The following is a 15117-nucleotide window of genomic DNA, read 5'->3' as shown; positions in this document are numbered from 1 at the left end:
ACAGCAAGGGCAGGAGCAGGAGCCGGGGGGGGGGAAGCTGGCTGAAAAGCATGTTCCCCCCCAGCACTGTCTCCATGGGCAGGGGGGGGAGCAGGGATCTGGTGGAACTTCCGCCTTTGAAATGTAGCAAGAGCAGGGTGTGCTGTGGGAGCGGGGGGTGAGCGGGGGGTGAGCGGGGGGTGAGCGGGGGGTGAGCGGGGGATTCCCCCCCCCCCCGGCCCTGCGCTCTCTGCTTTTGAAATGTACAAGAGCCCCTAATAGATCTAGTGGGGCCTATCGGCCAGGCGACCCAGACGGGAAAACAATACATCCTGGTAGCGGTGGATCTGCCCTGAGGCCGTGGCTCTGCCCTCTAGCGAGACAGGCACGGTGGCTTCATGTCGGCCCTGCTTCGGTGCCTGTGGGAGAAGCATGGGGCCAGCTCACCTGGGCCCCAGAGTCTCGCTCCCGGTCCAACGGGCTGGTGGGGACGTTCCAGGGGACCCTGAAGCAGATGCTGGAGGCCTTTATACACCGGCACCCACAGGACTGGGACGAGTACCTGCCCCCCCTGCTGTCTGCACCCAAGGGTGCACCAGGCTCTCCCCGACTGAGCCATGGTGCAGAAGGGGGAGGGGCCCCCCTGGCTTGCTGACAGTTGTGAGAGGGGGAGGCCTCCCCAGATGGAGAGTCGGGGGCGGAGAACTTTCCGATTCGGGCTCTTGTACATTTCAAAAGAGGGAGCGCGGGGCCGGGGGGGGGCACTGCTTGAGTCCCCCCCCTCAACCCGGTGCTCCCCACAGCGCGTCTGCCCTTGAAATGTACATTTCGAAGGCAGAGGGGCCCTTAACTAATCGATTTGCTGATTAATCGAAACTGAAACATCCTGAACCAACAGCCTTGCAGCACCTTCGAGACGAACAATACATGGAGCCGGGATCATGAGCTTTTGTGGGCACAGGCCACTTCTTCAGGTGAGGAGCGGTTAAGGGGTCCAGTTTTCAAATGAATCGCACAGAGAGGGGATGGGGGGGGCAAGAGGAGGGGAAAAGGGGGGGGAAGAAATTGTCGAGTCACGTATCCATGCTAAATGAAGCGGAAAAGAGCACTTGGTACCCACACTCAGTACCCTTTGTTTGGGGGGTTTTGATACAGTACAGGGTTGCCCCCACCTCTGATCAGCCCAAAAAGGGGCAACGGGAACAGAGAACCAAACCGAGCTGGAAGAGCGGATGGAGGAGGTCGGCTTTGGGCAGGGGGAGGGTCCTTCCGCAGTGCAAGCTACTGGCCGCTGGGCAGCGCCAAGCAGGTGGTCTGAGCCGGCCCAGCCAGTCCTTGTCTGCTATGCTGGGCCGGCAAGCGGTCCAGGCGGACGGAACAGCCCTTTGGAGATTCCCCCCCATAGGAGCCAGCATCAGCTGCCCAACTCCCGGCCCCGACACAAGGCAGGGCCAGGAGACAGAGCAGCCGACTGGAAGCTGGATCCAAATCGCTTTGGGGGCAGCACTGGTTCCTGGAAAAAGCCCACACTTGGGAGGCCCAAAGCCACCATGGCATTCTCTGGCCTGTCGAAAAGCTAGAACACGGGTTTGGATACCTGCCCGCTCCGGCTAATAGCCCTCCATGGACATGTCCACTTCTTTTCTGAACCCTGTTACAGTTTTGGCCTTCGCAACATCCTCTGGCAAGGAGTTCCACAGGTTGATGTTGCATTGCGAGAAGAAATACTGCCTTTTGTTTGGTGTAAACCTGTGTCTTATGAATTGCACTTGGTGACTTCTGGTTCTGGTGGTAAGCGAAGGGGTAAATAACACTTCCTTATTGACGTTCTCTGCACCGTTCACAATTAGACCAACATCTCTGGAGACTAATGCTCTAGTATTAAAGTTACTCAACTAAAAAAAAGAATGCATTAAAAATAAAGATTCTACGCAATTTATTTACGTTCCAGCATTCCCCCGCCAAACTAGAACGCCAGAGAGCCTTTGCTAGCACGTGAGAACTGAAGAGCAAAACTGATCAGTCTCCAGCTGAACCACCATGCTAACCACAGGGAGCACAGATGGTCAACAGCCAGCGTAAGATAAACACGGACATTATAATGCTCATTCCACAGGGGTCAGTGTTCCCTGTCAGCTGAGCGCTTGTGCGGCCACCCAGCAGAAATTTAAATGCTGCCTTGCTGATTAGCAGAGCACCAATAACCATCCACAGCTGGCAGCCTGAGTTTCTATTGGTGGTGCCCATCTGCACATACCTGGGTGCACCGAACAAAATTTCATCCACACGTTGATGGAAAAAAATTAGATGGAAACTTGACCGGGGCGTTGTTCAAATGGCTTTTTTTATGTTGGTGGGTTCCTTTTTAGTCTTCCAAGGGGTGTGGTGCAGCGTTCCTGGAGATCCAGGGCAACGCTTTACTATGAAACGAGCTTCCCCAAAGCCATGTCGTGTTCGCTGCCAATAGAGAGAGGGATAACCATGTGGGAAGATTGGAACTTCCAAAGCCAGTGCTGAACTGGACAGTATCAGGGTGTAGCTGTATATGTGGTGACTTTCCTCCTGACCCTACGCCACAAGACGAGGCTGTGCCCTGAAGCATGACAATGGACACCCCTTTAACTTGTACTCCAGTGGATATAATTGCCTTGCAATATTAATAGAGCAATTTTAGGCTTATTATGGCCTCTCCAGATAAAATAGGGCAGGGAACTAGGTTAGTGTTGAAAATAGGTTGTTCTCCCAGCTAGGTCCTGTGCACAGGGATTACGTTTCCATGGGCTGCCGTTACTGGGACTTTCACAGCCATAACCAATCTCTCTGAAATGCCTCGTCAGCCTGCTTTTCCGGGGGCAGATTCCTCGCTTCGTTTCTGGGCCTAATTACATTTTTCTGCTTTTCGTTGAAAAGCTTCCTTACAACCCCGGAGTGATTAGAAACACTGAAAAAGGACAGTACCCCTGGAAGCAGAGAAATCCGGACCTTCTGATCCTGCCCTTACACCAGCAGGGGGCAATCATTTTTTGCCGGCGGACACTTCGAAAATTTGTGAAGTGGCCCCGGGCCGCACAGGAAGGGGCGGGGCATCGAGCAGAAGGGGCGGGGCCAAGATATTTCCGGGTTCCCCGCCCCCAGAAAATGATTGGTCTGGGGGTGAGGGAGTGTCTTTGCCCCCACCCCATGCTCCCACAAGATACCCATGCCCCTGGCATGGGAGGAGTCTTCCCGCGCTCCCCTGCCCCTAGACCAATTACGGTCTGGGGGCAGGGGAGTGTATGAAGCCTCCTCTGGTCTCCCCTTGCCTCACGAATAGCACACGGTGCTTAAAAAGCCCTTTCGCCCACCCCTGCCTTACATAGCGGGGCCGCTTGATGTCTTCTCACAGGGCACATAAACCTCTAGGGCCGGAGAAGGAAAAGGAGAGCTCCCCAGAACCCAGCTGGGAGGGAGAGAACGTTTACTGAAGTCTAGACAGACCCCAAGAAAACACCAAACTGCACAGCAAGAGGCTCTGACAAAAGCCGCCGTGATTCTAGGCTGCCCCGGCCGTTTGTCAAAGAACACCCAGGAGCCGGAATCGGGCAGAGAGAGCAAATCCACAGCCGGCGCATTCCCAGCCGCGGGAATCAATGTGGACCGGCAGGCTCTTGCTAACCCTTGTGCTCCCCCCATTGTCACTGCTGGCCCGGCAGCGCTCACGTGAGGCGTTTCCCCACATCCCATGCGTTTTGGCGCCACGCTTTCCCGTGCGGAAGAGCCCCTCAGCTAGCCGGCAGGAAATGCTCCTCGGGGCCGGATTCTGATCTTGCTTACGCAGGCGTCCGCTCGCTTTGGGGGGCTTGCTCCTGATTCTTACGCTGATGGAACCCTCACTTAGCCATTCTGCTTGAAAACAGCACGTTAACGATCACACCTTGTTCCTTGATCCCTATCGGCTTGGCAGTTATTACCGATATTAACGCGTGGGAACGGCTCAGGTCTCCCGTAGAGCATGATCCAGGGATATGCACCCGGCCCCAGTGTTCTCCTCCCACTCCGGTTCATACCACCCCCTCCCTTCTGGCCTGGCCACACTTTGTGGGGATCAGAAGGAGAGAAAAGACCCAAGGCTAGATTTGGCCATTGATCTGTTCCAGAGGGGATGGTAAAGTCCGTCCCCGGGGGCCATGCAGAGCACGAAGCTGAGTGCTGTGAATTCAGGGACAAGGGGGGTGGCTGCAGTTTGAGGATACCATTCGTCTTCATCTCTGTTCACTTCATTTAAAAATTAACAGTGACAGGTCTGTACTTTGGCCATTGCTGCGTCCGATTCTCATACGTGGATTTTACCCCAGGGGACCACGTTTCGTAACACTGAACTCCTCTACACATTCCTCATGCAATGACCCTTGCACACTAAGGGCACGGAGACAGTAGATCAGACAACACAGCCCTAAGTCCACAGCTGCATGCTCTTCTGCCAGCCAAGACCCTCTTGCATCACTGCAGAAGATCGGAATAAGTCACGTCGGCGCCTGCGTCCGTTCAAATCAGCGGGCAGCCATCAGGAAAGCCAATGCCCACATCACCACTTTGTACTTTTAAAGAGCAGTGTTCTTTTCAAGAAGTCACAGTCCCACCTGCCAACTGCCCAAAGCCTTATTACCCTTGAAATAATTTTTGTACAGCTCAAGAAAGCCTCCTTTGAATTCCTTCTGGCCTCACGATCCCCACCCGGCATGCGGGAAAAGCATACGATCCCGTCGAGTGGGCCTGCTTGCGAAAGGTGTTCTCGCACTGCCGGAGGAGCATCTTAAATGAAACTTCTACCTCGCTCTGAGAAAGCGACACTCCCAACTTGGATGAGAAACAGCACCCCCTCCCCTCCCCTACCGCATTATAGTTCTCACCCGGGCTACCCCACCTCCCATTCCTAGTATTTACCCTTGTACTTGCTATTGGCTATTACATTGTGTGGCTTGAAAGCGTTCCAAGACATTTGCACAGATCAAAAGCTTTCCAAAACAAGTGTTTGTGCCAGCAAGATACACAACGCTTCCAAGAGTTTGAGACTGACCGTGTGTAACAAAGCGCTCATGTCAAAAGCTGAAGCCTCCGCCTGCCAGGGAGGACATCAGAAATCACGCCACCCGTTTGGGGGTATACATTTCATTCCTGAAATCTAGGGGGGGGCTGCCATTCACTGCCAACATTCTCAGAGTCCTTTTCTCGCGTTCATAATCTCACAGAGTCTTCGGAATACTCATTCTGCCTTCTACACAAGATATTCAGCCTTAAGACAAGTACATTCAAAGCATAGTCAATTGATTTCTCTCCTCACATTACAGGCCCTGCACCAGCTGTTAAAGATATCAAACCAGAAACACGATACACTGCAATGGTCGCTGCGTTTTTAAGGAGTCCAAATTGATATCAAATCCTCCACTTCCGTTCTTGGGTGTCAGAAATCAAACTTCGAATTGCTCCGGGATTATAAAACAAAAGAGGAAGGGCACTCGATTTTTCTCTGGCATTTTGTTCCACCGCCTTCACTAGGGTTACCAGATGGTTTAACCAAAAAGCCAACGGGGAAAAAATTCTGTTGAGACCAAAGTTGTTGAGTAGAAAAAAAAAAAAAAAAAGGGACCCCGAGAGTTATTCAGCCAAAAAAAAAAAAAAAACCAGCATGGCCCCTTTAAGAAAACCATTAGGCTTTTTGCTGGCGGCCATCTTGTTTTCCTGATCCAAGTCAGAAGGCAGCTCCCCTGCAGAACCAGGTAAATGGGGGGGCCGAGGGCCCAGGAAGGGGGGGAGGGGCTGGTCGCTGAGTGTGTGAATGGTTGCCAGGTATCTGGTATTTTCGCCTCCTGGCGAGAAAAAGAAAATCAGAAAATACCAGACATTTTAGGTGTCCAGTATTTTCTGAATTTGTTTACTGGGCAGGAGGCAAAAATACCAGACTGTCCGGGTCAATACCGAACACCTGGCAACCCTATCCTTCACTAACCCTGCATTCAGTTTTGCGATGGGTTCCCGCCACACCACAATTTTAGCTGGAGCATCCCACGGGATGGGAATGCTGAACAGAACTTGGCTTTCTGTGTTACTGTGGGACTATACGCGCTTCCGCCAAGGGGAAGTCACATTTGTATGCTGGCTTGAACGCAGACTGATCCGGTAGAGGATCTGAGGCCCTGTCGCAAGAGTATTGCCTCCAGCCAGGCTAAGGTGGCTCAGAAATCGCCCGACCCGGCTTTGATTCAAAGCCATGGGACAGAATAAGCTTTTAGAGAACCTAGATTTGTCACCTGTTCTGTTTGAAGCTCAACTGAGCACACCAGACCAGGCGAGAGCAGCTGGACACCTCTTCCTCCATTTCCAATGTGCTAATTCCGAGAACTCTCTTCGCGGTGCCGCTTCTGAATTACCCGTAAGGAACAGTTTTCACCCCTCCGAGTGCCACATGCTTGTTCCCCCTAATAATTCTTTATGTCCGTGTGCAGAATGATTTTCATTATGTGCACCACGACGGAGGCGACGGATCACCTAACAAAAATTTATTCCGCACACAGACAGTGTGTGGCCGGGGTGAGGTCGAGAGGGTGGACTGCAAAGTTCCCTGTAAGCTGAGCACTGGGACAGCGACCCAGGAGAAATGCAAAGGCCACCCAGCTGATTGGCAGAGCACCCGCAGCCGCTCACAGCTGGCAGCATGTGTTTCTATGGGTGGTGCACATCTGCACATGCTGTGGTGCACAGCACAAGATGTATTCCGCACATGGGTGGGGTGAGGGCTCTAAATGGGGCCTCCAGGCGTGGGAGTGAGTTCTGGGCTGGGGCGGGTGGTTGGGGTGCAGGAGAGAGGAGGCCTCCAGCTGGGGGAGAGCGGTTTGGGGTGTGAGCAGGCTCCAGGCTGGGGCTGAGGGATTCAGAATACAGGAGGGGGCTGCAGGTTGAGGCATGGGTTGGTTGCGGGATGGGGTGAGGGCTCTGGGGTGGGCCCGGGGACGAGCCGTTTGGGATTCAAGAGGGGGCTCTAGATTCGGGGACGGGCTTTGGCCTGGGGGGGTTGAGTGCAGGAGGGGGGGGAGACTGGCCCTGCTCTGGGGGAGGGGGCTCCCTACTTATAGACTAATCGAGTTGCTCCTTCACCTTCTCTTAGCTTAAGCCGGCTTGCACAGACGCGGACACAGAACTCGGCAGCAGCCCTGTCCACTCCAGAAGTCCAACGACCCTTTTACGTGACTCAAGATCTCCCTGGCTATGCATCCCAGAACCACGGTAGGATTTTTGGCCAGTGTCATGCTGGGAGCTCGTGTTCAGCTAATGCCCCAAATCGTCCTCAGAGTCCCTGCTCCCAGGGTAGAGTCCCCGGCCTGGAAGAATGGCCGGCATCCTTTGTTCCTAGATGGCGACATTTAGTCGTAGCGACACACACATTGTTTGCACGCGCCCAGCGTACCAAGCGACCCAGCTCGCTCTGAATCCGTGCCCTGCCCTCTTCGTTATCTGGGTGGGATTATACGCAAGGCTGGAATATTGGTATGGAAGGATCAGTGGCGGCCCGTCAATACAGGCGACCTAAGCGGTCGCCTAGGGCGCCAAGATAAACGGCTGTTGAGGGCTTTGGAGGCGGGGACGCCGATCGCACATTTCACCTAGGGCGCCAGTTGCTGGCAGCTCGTCTCGGGCCGCTCCTGGGAAGGGTACAGCTCGCTCGGGAAGGGCAGGCGGGGGAAAAAAGGGAGGAGGTGTTGCCTTAGATATTAAAAATGCGCATACTTGGGCTGAGATGGAAATAGCACACGGACTGTTGAGCGTCTCGGGGTAAGGTTTAAAGGGGAAACAAACAAGAGTGAGGTCTACTCCGGCTCACCTAAACCAGGAGGGGGAAAAGAGGTGGATGAGGCTTAAATTAAATAAACAAATTAGTGGAGATTGCCTATCTCCTAGAACTGGAAGGGACCTTGAAAGGTCATTGAGTCCAATCCCCTGCCTTCACAGCAGGACCAAGTACCATCCCTGACAAATTTTTGCCCCAAATCCCCTCCACAAGGATTAAACTCACAACCCTGGGTTTAGCAGGGCCACTGCTCAAACCACTGAGCTACCCCTTCCCCCTTGCTTCTTTAAAACAACTCACAAAATCATCCAAGGCACAGGACTTGGTGGTGATGGGGGACGTCCACTACTCAGACAGCTGTTGGGAAAACGACGCAGCAGGGCACAGATTATCGAGCAAGTTCCTGGGCTGCATTGGAAACCGTTTTTTTATTTCGGAAGGTGGAGAAAGCTACCGGGAGGAGACAGTTCTCGATTTGATTTTAACACACGGGGAGGAGCTGGTTGGAAATTTGAAAGCGGAAGGCAGCTTGAATGAAAGTGATCGTGAAAGGAAGGGTGGGAGGACCGACAGCAAAGGCGGCAGATTTTAGGTGAGAACCCATGGGTAGGCAAGTGTAAGAGGAAAAACAATTGAAGACAGTTGGCAGTTTTTCAAAGAAACATTATTAAGGGCACTATCCCACTGCGTAGGAAAGATTAGAAGCATGGTATGAGACCACCCTGGCTTCACCAGATCTTGGATGATCTAAAAATCAAAAAAGAGTCCTATCAAACGGGGAAACAAGGTCAAATTACAAAGGGCGAATATAAGCAAATAACACAAGCCTGTAGAGGTGACATTAGAAAGGTCTAAGCACAAAACGCACCCAAACTAACCGGAGACATAAAGGATAACAAGAAAACATTCTACAAATATAGTAGAAACAAGAGGAAGACCAAGAACAGGAAACGGAAAAATACAGAAATGGCAGAAACACGTCATAGAGTGCTAAAATTTGAAGGGACCTCGAGAGGTCATCAAATTCAGTCCCCTGCCCTTGCGGCAGGACCAAGCACCAACTAGAATATCATCCCTGATACATGTCTACCCAACCTGCTCTTAAATATCTCCAGCAAAATACAGGACTATGTAGCACTTTAAAGACTAACAAGATGGTTTATTAGGTGAGGAGCTTTCGTGGGCCAGACCCACTTCCTCACATCAAATAGTGGAAGAAAATAGTCTCAACCATAGATACTGGTTTTCAAACTATTTCAGACTATTTTCTTCCACTATTTGATCTGAGGAAGTGGGTCTGGTCCACGAAAGCTCATCACCTAATAAACCATCTTGTTAGTCTTGAAAGTGCTACATAGCCCTGTATTTTGCTTCAGCTACACCAGACGAACACGGCTACATTTCTATCGCCATTAAATATCTCCAGTGATGGAAAGTCCACAACCTCCCTAGGCAATTTATTCCAGTGTTTCACCACCTGGACAGGAACTTTTTCCTAATGTCCAACCTAAGCCTCCCTTGCTGCAACTGAAGCCCATTGCTTAATGACTTCTTTGTTTCTGTTTCCACCAAGAAGGTTGGTGGTGACTGGACGCTTACCACAGTGAATGCTGTAGTAAGATCAGGGCCTAAGGCATAACCCACAGGCCTGGTGTGAGGCCTAGGTTACTATAAAGCTAAGTGAAGCTGGGAGCAAGAGACAGGCCCTGCTAACAGAATCTGGCATGAATAGTGCAAACACTAACTGGCACCAGGCACAGGCCGTATACGTAACCCACACAGAGGTCCCAGGTTCAAATCCACCCAGTGGCAGTTACAGATAGCATTGCCAGGGGGCCGGTTTTGAAGCAGACAGTCCAATATTTAAGCTTTCGGGAAACAAAATGAGAAAATAGAACTGCTGGGTATTTTCTAGATAAGATGTCATGTCGATTGTGGTGTCATGTCACGTGTGTCCGGTAGTTCTGTTGAAACCATCTGGCAACCCTAGTTACATATGCACATTCCAGAGGGGTGGTAACATCATCTCATTAAGAAGCATCTTGGACCTATAACAGGGACCTACTGACCCAGGGTCAAACTCGACAGCACACTGGCTAGAGATGTTTTGATCGGTGCAAGGTGGTACCCAGGTAACGTCAGAGGGGGGCAGGCTGATCCGTCAGGAGTGAGGTGTAACTTGTTTGTACCTGTGTATAACGGTGGGTCTTGGAGGGACTGTTTTTGTCCGGCCTAGGGGGCAGTGGAACCTCCCACTGTTGACTGAGCTACCCCCTTGCAACAGGCTTATATGTGTAAGTGGCCTGGTAGAGTCAGCTGAATCCTAGGACCGGGTTTCATTTGACAATAAACCTGGCCTGGTGCCTTTGAGCCTTGTCTGACTTTGTGGTCTTTGGGGGCTCTCTTGCAGTCTGCTGGGCTGGCCACCAGTGCAGAGCGAGCGAGCGAGCACGCACACACGCATACACCCACCCACCCCAGCTGAACGGTGATCACCACGGAACAGAGTAAGATTCTGGTCAGGATACCACGCTGGTGACTTCAGACCACAAATCGCAGTGCAAACGGGGTAGGTTCAGAAGTTAAAACAGGAAAAGAACAAGTTAAACACGACAGACGAGTGAGACCTCTTCAAGCCACCGTCCTAGAATACTCAAGGAGCTGACTGAAGAGATAACCGAGCTATGAGCTGTTTGAAAAGGCATGGACTACAGAAGAGCTTCCAGACGCCTGGAAAAAGGCAAAGCGAGTGCCCATCTATAAAAAGGGAAAGAAGAACAACCCAGGAAAGGACAGACCAGTCAGCTGAACTTCTGTGCCAGAGAAGAAAATGGAGCAAATAATTAAGGAATTCATCTGCAAACATCTGGAAGATAAAATAAGGTGATGATTTGCTCTTTACAATCCATGTTAGCATGGATTTGTAAAGAACAAATCACATCCAACCAACCTGATAGCTTTCTTTGACAGAATAACAAGCCTTGCAGATAATGGGGAAGTGGTAGGCTTGAGTAAGGCATCTATCTGATGCAGTCTTGCATGACCTTCTCATTAAGAAACTAGGGAAATCCAACATAGAGGGAGGTACTACAAGGCGGTTTCATAACTGGTTGGATAACAATTTCCAAAGAGTTCACAGTCATGCTGGAAGGGCATAACAAGTGTGGTTCTGCAGGGATCCGTTTGAGGACTGGTTCAGTTCAATATCTTCATCAATGCCTTAGATACTGGCTGAAACAAAAAACAGGACTGTGTAGCACTTTAAAGACTAACAAGATGGTTTCATAGGTGATGAGCTTTCGTGGGCCAGACCCACTTCCTCAGATCAAATAGTGGAAGAAAACTGTCACAACCATATATACCAAAGGATACAATTAAAAAAAAGTGAACACATATGAAAATCGAAATTTGATTTGTCCTTTTCATATGTGTTCACTTTTTTTTAATTGTATCCTTTGGTATATATGGTTGTGACAATTTTCTTCCACTATTTGATCTGACTATAATAGAGTTTAAAGAGAAGCTGGATAAATTCATGGAGGTTAGGTCCATAAAAGGCTATTAGCCAGGGGATAAAATGGTGTCCTTGGCCTCTGTTTGTCAGAGGCTGGAGAGGGATTGCAGGAGACAAATCGCTTGATCATTGTCTTCGGTCCACCCCCTCTGGCGCACCTGGTGCTGGCCACTGTCGGCAGACAGGATACTGGGCTAGAAGGACCTTTGGTCTGACCCAGTACGGCCGTTCTTATGTTCTTATGAGGAAGTGGGTCTGGCTCACGAAAGCTCATCACCTATTAAACCACCTTGTTAGTCTTCAAAGTGCTACACAGTCCTGTTTTTTGTTTCATCTGCACCAGACTAACACGGCTACATTTCTACCACTTAGATACTGGCATAGGCATGACCCTTACAAAGTCTGCAGATACCACCAAGCTGGGAGGGGTTGCAAGATACTTTGGAGGAGAGGATTCAAATTCAAAATGATCTGGACAAACTAGAGAAATGGTTGGAGGAAAATAGGAATGAAATTCAACCAGAACAAATGCAAAGTGCTCCACTTAGGAAGGAACAATCCAGTTCCTGCACATACAGAATGGGAAGCGACTGTCTAGGAAGGAGTACGGCAGAAAGGGATCTAGGGGTCAGAGTGGACCACAAGCTAAATACGAGTCAACAGTGTGACACTGTTGCCAAAAAACCAAACATGATTCTGGGGTGCATTAATGAGAGTGTTGTGAGCAAGACACGAGGAGTCATTCTTCCGCTCTGCTCTGAGCTGATTAGGCCTCAGCTGGAGTATTGGGGTCTGGTGCTGGATGCCACATTTCAGGAAAGGTGTGGACAAATGGGAAAAGTCCAGAAAGTCTAGAAATCATGACTTCTGAGGAAAGATGGAAAGAATTGGGTTTGCTGAGTCTAGAAAAGAGAAGACTGAGGGGGGACAGGATAGCAGCTTTCAAGTATCTGAACGGTTGTAATAAGAAAAGGGAGAAAAATTATTCTCTTTAACCTCTGAGGATAGGACAAGAAGCAACCGGCTTAAACTGCAGCAAGGGAGGTTTAGGCTGGACATGAGGAAAAACTTCCTGCCTGTCAGGGGGGTTAAACACTGGAATAAGTTGCCTAGGGAAGTTGTGGAATCTCCATCTCTGGAGATATTTACAAGCAGGTTGGATAGACACCTGTCAGGGATGGGCTAGATGGTGCTTGGTCCTGCCATGAGTGAAAGGGACTGGACTGATGACCTCTTGAGGTTCTTTATAGTTCTAGGGGTCTATGATTATTTAACATTCTTCCAATTCTTAGGCCGTTTTATGAGCAATGTTGTTTTCTGGTAGGTTATTATTCAAATGTGAAATAGTGTAGGGGCAAGACCCAGTCCCTGCGTGACCCTCACTGAAAACACCTCTGCTTGGGGACAATCCCCCATCTACAATTACATTTTGAGGCCTATCAGGCAGCCAGTTTTGAATCCATTTCATGTGTGCTATGTCACGTTTCCATCGCTCTAGGTTTATCAACACGCCATGTAGCACCTGGGGTCATCCAGGATGCCCTTTCTAAAAAATTGGCACATTTGCTTTCTCCCAGTCTTCTGGAACTTCCTCAGTGCTCCAAGATTGATTGAAAATCAACCTTCATGATCCAACAGGCTCCTCAGCCAACTCTTTTAAAACTCTTGGATGCCAGTTCTCTGGACCCGTTGCCTTAAAAATACCTAATTTTAGGAGCTTCTGTTTAACATCCTGCAGAGATTACATTAGAATAGGAAGGATGTTATCAACATCATAGGATAACACCATATCAACCGCCCCTCCCCATACCGAACAGCAACATTTATTGAACACTTCTGCCTTTTCTGCATTATTTTTGATAATTCTACCATTTCCTGCTAATCATGGACAACTACTGGTGTCAGGATTCTTATTGTTCCTAATACAGTCCAAAAATACTCCTTATTGTCCTTAATTCTGTTGACCAGATTTTGATTTGTCCTTGTGTCCCTTTGCTTCCCTTATCAATTTTCACAATTCCTAACTTCTGGTTTATATTTACTACTCAAGTCCCCCTTTTCTTCTACTTGTTATATATTATGTTCCTTGCATTCTCTTTCAAGGTGTCAGTATTTTTAGTTTCTATTGGGAGCGTGGGCTGGGCCAAAAAGAGAGGTTGTTATGCGGGAATGTGCTAATGGCTGCCATCCATCAGTAATTACAGAGATGGCTAAAGACAATAGCTCTCCAGGGGTTCTGGGTGTCCCACATTTCTACTTCCCCTTTCCAAACAAGTCAACTAAGTTTTGGCCACTGGTGCCTGGACCATGCTCTTAAATTTGGGAATCACTTGGACATAGCATTCATAAGTTATTGTATCAGAGGGGGAGCCGTGTTAGTCTGAATCTGCACAAGCGGCGAGGAGTCCTGTGGCACCTTATAGACTAACTGAAGTGTAGGAGCATAAGCTTTCGTGGGCAAAGACCCACTTCATCAGATGCATGTAATACAATAAGAAGTTGTATTACCCTCAGAGAAATTCCACAGAGCCTTATAAGGCCAGCCAACTACACCGCTTCATTCACAAATATATAAAAGCTCTTCTTACAATCGGGGTGAATGCACGCCACTGGAAAACAGCCTCCCACCCCTCTGTTATTAGCACATGCGACACTGATTCAAACAAACACAATCCGCCCACGCTGGGAAGCCTGCGTATTGTTCCTGCCTACAGCCGGTGCAGAAATACCAGCCTGAAGACAGATGTCCTAGCAGGGGCTGTGAATTACATTCGGAAGGCTAAGCACCTTCTTTTCCCATTAACTCCAAAGCAAGCAACGCTCGCCCCCAAGAGTTTCCCGTTCCCCGGGACGTCATCCAAACGCAAACGGTCACCGATCGCTGGAAAATGGCCGATCTGCCTCGCAGCGACCGGCAGAAAGTGGAACATTCCTCGACGTCAGGAAGCCGGTCTAGCGTCAGAGCCAGTGCTGGACTGGCCTCCTAGGAGTTGCTGTTCAGACACATTGACTCATGGGACTCTCACTGCAACATGAGCCCATTTCTCCTCGTTCTGCCATCTGCCCCCACTGAGAACAGCCTCTCTCCAGCCTCTTTGGAACCCCCTGCAGGGAGTTGCAGGCTGCTCTCAAATCCCCCCTCACTCTTCTCTTCTGCAGACTAAACAACCCCCAATCCCCCAGCCTCTCCTCGTAGGTCATGCGCTCCAGCCCCCGCATCGTTTTCCCTGCCCTCTGTTAGACCCTCTCCAATGTGGCCACATCCTTTCTATAGTGGGGGGCCCAGAACTGGACGCAATACTCCAGATGTGGCCTCTCCCGTGCCGAATAAAGGGGAATAATCAGTTCTCTGGATCTGCTGGCAATGCTCCTCCTAATGCACCCTAATATGCCATTAGCCTGCTTGGCGACAAGGGCGCCCTGTTGACTCATAGCCAGCTTCTCATCCACTGTCATCTCCAGGTGTTTCTCATTACAAAAGTTTGCTCACACTCGATACGAAGGGAACCCGACGCAGAGCTGGCGAGGCCACCTATCGTGAAGGCTCTTTTGCATTATAATCCCCTGCTTTCAGCGGCTTGTAACTCTCCTGCATTGAAGTCCTTCGGGCTCATCTTTCCCGCAGCCCTGTGTTGGCAGAGATCCCGGTGACCCCCAAGGTCGCTTCCAGACTAGGTCCTGCGTCTGCGCCGTGAGCAGAATCATTGTGCAAAAGGTGCGGCGAACACACTTCAGCCGTTTCCAAGAGCAACGTTACCCCCCAAAAAAAGAGATGTTTTGTGCTTGCTGAAACGACACGCTT

The 15117-nt window shown here is 50.2% G+C and overlaps 1 protein-coding gene and 1 long non-coding RNA gene across 2 annotated transcripts in view; one reads left to right on the top strand and one right to left on the bottom strand.

Moving 5' to 3' along the window:
* The window catches only part of LOC112545429 (uncharacterized), a 77275-nt gene that overhangs the window by 12081 nt on the left and 50077 nt on the right, over nt 1–15117 (top strand). The window contains exon 2 of the long non-coding RNA XR_012905742.2: nt 7121–7239. This is a non-coding gene — a long non-coding RNA (uncharacterized LOC112545429). The remainder of the gene's footprint in view (nt 1–7120; nt 7240–15117) is intronic.
* The window catches only part of SEMA4G (semaphorin 4G), an 80681-nt gene that overhangs the window by 49658 nt on the left and 15906 nt on the right, over nt 1–15117 (bottom strand). The gene's annotated exons all lie outside the window — the stretch shown is intronic.

Source organism: Pelodiscus sinensis, chromosome 8 (genome assembly GCF_052426305.1).
Source record: "Pelodiscus sinensis isolate ZL-2025 chromosome 8, ASM5242630v1, whole genome shotgun sequence".
In the NCBI taxonomy this organism is placed as follows: domain Eukaryota; kingdom Metazoa; phylum Chordata; order Testudines; family Trionychidae; genus Pelodiscus; species Pelodiscus sinensis.
Note: the sequence above shows the minus strand (reverse complement) of the source record. Positions and strands in the feature narration are given on the sequence as shown.